A 5180-nucleotide genomic window follows, 5' to 3' on the forward strand; every position below is an offset into this window, starting at 1 on the left:
TGTAGTTTTTTCCTCAAAGGCTGTTTCAATAATGTGTGTGGACTGTGGACTTAGTTTATAGAATAATGTATAGCTCGAAACCCACATTGATGCCCTGGAATTATGGCTTCTCGTTCTATGATTTTATTAAGGCGTTTTATGAGAATTTTCTCAAAAAGCTTTGACATTATCGATAGAAGTGATTTTGGCCTGTAAGAAGGTACATAATATCCAGGTTTACCTGGCTTTTAAATTGTGACAACTTCAGCAACTTTCCAAAGAGTTGGCACATACGCGTTAATAATGTTGGTAATTTGTACTTTATTGGAGAAGGCTATTTTAAAACTTCGGCAGCAGTGAGGTCGTAACCGGGGAATATTTTATTTTTTAGATTTTTGATTTTCTTACTCAGCTCACTGCCTGTCCAATTAAGACTTCTTAGACTGGATGCAGTAGAATAAACCACATGTGCAAGGGCAATTCATATGTGTGACTTCCACTAACATAGAAGCTCATCACTATTGTCAAAAAACTTGCACAGTGGAGTTTTACAAGTTTCTCTTGAGGCGAGTTTTTCACCAGCAAAATTTTTCGACTTAGACAGTTATGGTAATCACTTTATGTCAGATATTAGATAAATGCATAAGAACCTTTTAAGCAAATTGTCGTAGCTTCTGTCGAGTCACTATCGATGTTTGGCCAGGCGTTATATTGACCTTATCTCTTATTGGCCAAAAGAGGTCACTTTTGGATAGAAGACGATTCTTACTTAATACCATCAAACACAGAGGAAAACCCTCCTGACCATCAATCGTAAGTGACACACTTTTCATCAAATATCATCCGCTTCAAAACTGGATCGATTTTGTAGCTTTTCAGCAGGGATTCGCAGTTGGAAATTCTATCCTCATGAATTTTTTAACTAGCTCATGGGGCACTCAAATATCAGGCTTCTTTATGGGTGTCCAGCTTTGGTTTAATGATTCTTTGAGTAATCGAAAATTTGCTTATATGATGATCGGACTAGACAATTTCAATTATTTTTATCGATATTTTAGACAATTGATGCATCTTCGGCATCAAAATTAGCGGAATGGATTCTACGGAGCTAAAATGACTCATGATTAACTCCTGCAGAATGAGAACCATCCACCATTCGCTTCAAAACACTCATTCAAATTTTAGGCCTAGCTTGCCTCTTATGCGAAGAGCAAGTGTAAAATATGCCAAATTTTTCTTTGCTGATGTCAAACATTGACGCCTCAGAGAATTACCAAAAATTTCTTCGCTTCAAAAATAAAAAGTGATACATATTTTACTGTTTCAAGGAAGGGATACCTCTAGTACCGTCAAAAAAGTTAATTTTTATCACTTTTGTTGTCGGAGAATAAAAACAGATCACATCCGATTTTTTACATATTGAACTACAAAATAAAAATTATTTTATTTTATTTAATTATTACATGACTTCAAAATTGTCTAAAAAATACGCTTTAGTTCAAGTAAATAGGTTAAGTTTAATTCTGGAGCCTTTTTCATTCGGAGGAAACCAATGAAACTACGGGACTATATTTTTGAATAATTTTTCGATTGATTAGAGCGAAATTTTTTTTTAATTTTTTGAAAATTTGAGAGGTTTCTTCCCCCTTAGTAAAAAAAAACTTTAAATATTATGCGTAAAGATGTGAGTAAAAATAGAAAAATCAAAATTAGAAACCTAACTTCCGTCAAGTAACCAGCAATTGCCATACTCCGTAACTTAACAGATCTTAGGAGACTTAAATTCAAAAAAAATAGACAATTTACACAGACCTAATAATATGTAAATATTGTCGTTACTTTTTCCTTATTTTTTAATGAAAACCAACAGACATAAATGTATATAACTGTGCTAATTACTCGATTCCGCCACGAGTGCAGTTATCTCTTAGGAGTTTCCTTTGTATTCAAATGACACAGCAACAACAATGCTCCACTTACCTCATTAACTGATCAAAAACCGGGTTAAATATTTATAAATGCATCTTCAAGTAAATAAATGAAAGTGAACAAGTGCAGCGTATCCGCATACAACAACAACGAGTAACAGCAATTTTGCGCAAATTCCTTTGCTGATTAGCCCAGTGGCAAGTACGGTGAATTTCACCACAACTACGCCTCTACAACAACGCATAGAAATTGCCATTTCTTATTGAATCATTTCCATTTATTTATTTTTGAGTTGCAGACAGACACTGCAAACACGCCCATATGTTTGGCTACATGCACACAAGTATCTATTTGCCACTTCCTTCCAACCAGTTACAACGCGTCCGCCTTAAGGCCACTCGCTGCACTTGCAACCACTATGCCACATATACCACATGTGCAGTATGTATGTATTTGCATGCGTGTTGCCAATTGGCGCCACCGACTGACTTCCTCGATTACAAATTTACTGTAAAACATAGTTAGTGGAAAACTAAACCACACAAAAATGGCAATAAAAATATTTTCTGTGCAGAACTGCGTTGCATGTCTAGGCTGACGAATGCATCGCGTGTGAAAATGCCAACAATTTATGTGCGAAATAAATCACGGTAACGAGCAAATTTTAACAGTCAAAAAACATCGAAGACAGCAGAGATAAAAAAGTGCAGTCTGGTGGAACGCATGCGTAGAAGTGCGCCCACAGTGGCGGGCGTCTAAATTTGGTTTGCGTGGATATAACATTTCTAATCAAAATTGGTGTAAATAAAAGCTTTGAAAATACAGAAGAATTATTAATTTCCGGCTCTGAAATATTACTTGTCTCTCTTCACCATTTTATTCCAAAATGTTCGAAATTTTTTTCGAGTAATTTTTCAAAAAATATTTTCAAATATAATATTTTATAAATAATATTGTTGGTAATAAAAAAAATTATCCTTAACACAGTTAACGAAAATTTTTCTTTTTTGGAGTTTGGATTCCTAACAAACGATTTTTTAATTTAATTCATTGTTACAGTATTAACTACATACATAAATATGTATTCATATTTGCTTTCATAAATTTTCCATAACACTTCCTTGTCATGACATTTTACACCCACCACTGTATATCTGCTGTTTTCAGTTAGCTACAAATTGGCCGAAGGCTAACAATACAACTGTCGCTAAAAAATTGTTTGACCTATATAAATATTGCAACTAACTTGTCGCTCATCTTTTACTTTATTTATTTCCATACACATTTTTTGGCACCCTGTAGGAAAATTATGTCTACAAAATTAGTGCTGAAAATATTTTAATATTGAAACCATTTTTTTCTAAAATTTTCTTTTTCTAGTCTAGTTGTCTTTGTTGTTGTGTTTTTCTCAACGTAGTCGCTTTTTAGCCCGATACATTTAACACAGCAATGCTCCAACTTCCTTAACCCGTCTGAAAAGTACATTTAATAAAGATCTACAAAGTAGTCGTTCTTTGATGAAAACCGCTCTAATTGACACGAATTTCTGTAAAGTGATTTTCCAGGAAGTCGAGGTATATTACGCCTCGTAAATCTCTTTTTCGGTCCGCAGGACAGTCTTCACCTTTTTTTGAAGAAACCTCGACGAGTGGAGTTTACTGTTTCGACTGGATCTTCGTCTTTAGATTGTACTAGTAGATCCAAGTTTCGTTGGCAGTCACGAAGCAACGCAGAAACCCTTTACATAGAGCTTAAACATCAACGTCATGGATCATCAAAATCGAAAGCACGACCATATTGAAATTCGTTCCAATTCTGTACGAACGCTACCAAAGAAAATAATCACCATATACAGCATTCAAGCGCTCCCGGGTTTCACAAAGCAAGATCCCTTTCAAAATCCAAAATCCAAATCAAAACTTGTCCGTTACAACTCATTTTCTATTCTTTAAAAATCTTCGGAAACGCCCGCTTCTACACGTGATCCAAACAAAACTACGCGTCCGATTCGACTGAATTTTCAGTGTCCTTCTGCTAGAATGCTCACACGACAGTAAAGTGCTCTGCGTTATTGGCGCTATCGGGTGATGGAGCTAAGAACTTATCAGACCGCCCCTGTACAATGCATATATCAACCATTTTGTGATTTTTTAGTTGAAAATTATTTCATTTGCATGTGTTGCTATTGTTGTTGCGCTAGCTAACGGCCGCTCGTTTGCTCTATTTAAAAAGCAATGGCTACTGGAAAATTTTCATACGAATGACACGGTTTAAGAGTGAAATTTTCCTCGCATGCAACAGAACCCTCAAAGCGGTGAAATTGCTTATGCCTTTTTCTAGGAAAAAATGAAAAGGGAAAATAATTTACTTACACAAATCTACACGATCTTCAAATTAAAAACTTAAGATGCACACTTTCTTTTCGATACCTAATGCTATTTGCTGATTCGCGTCAGTTATAAGCCAAGCGTGCGCTGGTGCAACTAAGCGTATTTAAAAAATACAGTTTTTTTTCGCCATCAACGAGGCGTATAAATCACTGCTCTATCACACATCACAAATCTAACATTTCCATCATTTGTCAATTTTTCAATTATGCTTTATGATCTGCTACAGAAATTGTTACCACACTCATACACAGACACATGGCGGCTTAAGCAGCCAAAGCTCCAACTGCGCGCCACCGCAAATGGTAGTGGCAGCAACTTTTACCATGCCACATGCGCATGCGGTAAACCTTTTGTGGCAGTGCAGCGGTGGCAATCAATTTCCACGCATGCCACTTAAGGCGCTGCCAAGCGCGTGCAACATAACGCGCATCATCATCAACGCCGCGCGCCCGACGCGCACACACACACACCGAACCCCAAAGCGGCAATGCTATGCGCCAACGCGTCCGTTGCGGACAGACAGACAAACTGACATTGTCAGTTACTAATTAATAATTTTCAAATTAAAATCCCATTAGATATGAAAATTGGATAAAGAAATTCTCAATTGGTCGCAACGCGGCGCGGCGCGGCGCTGTGGAGTAAGCGGAGAGCGTGGCATGCGCGCCGTCTGTGAATTAGTGAGGCTGTGCGACTTTGTAAACGGCCGTTGTTGTTGTATGGCAACATGCAACAGGCATGGATGGCGGCGCACACTATATTTACAAACACACACTCACATGCGCGCGGAGCTACATTTGTATCGCCACGATCACCTGCCGCGTGCACCACAATGCAATTTCAGTTAACGCCACTGTCCCACACCGTGGCATCTAGACTTGT

The sequence above is a fragment of the Bactrocera dorsalis genome, chromosome 5, assembly GCF_023373825.1.
Source record: "Bactrocera dorsalis isolate Fly_Bdor chromosome 5, ASM2337382v1, whole genome shotgun sequence".
Classification (NCBI taxonomy): domain Eukaryota; kingdom Metazoa; phylum Arthropoda; class Insecta; order Diptera; family Tephritidae; genus Bactrocera; species Bactrocera dorsalis.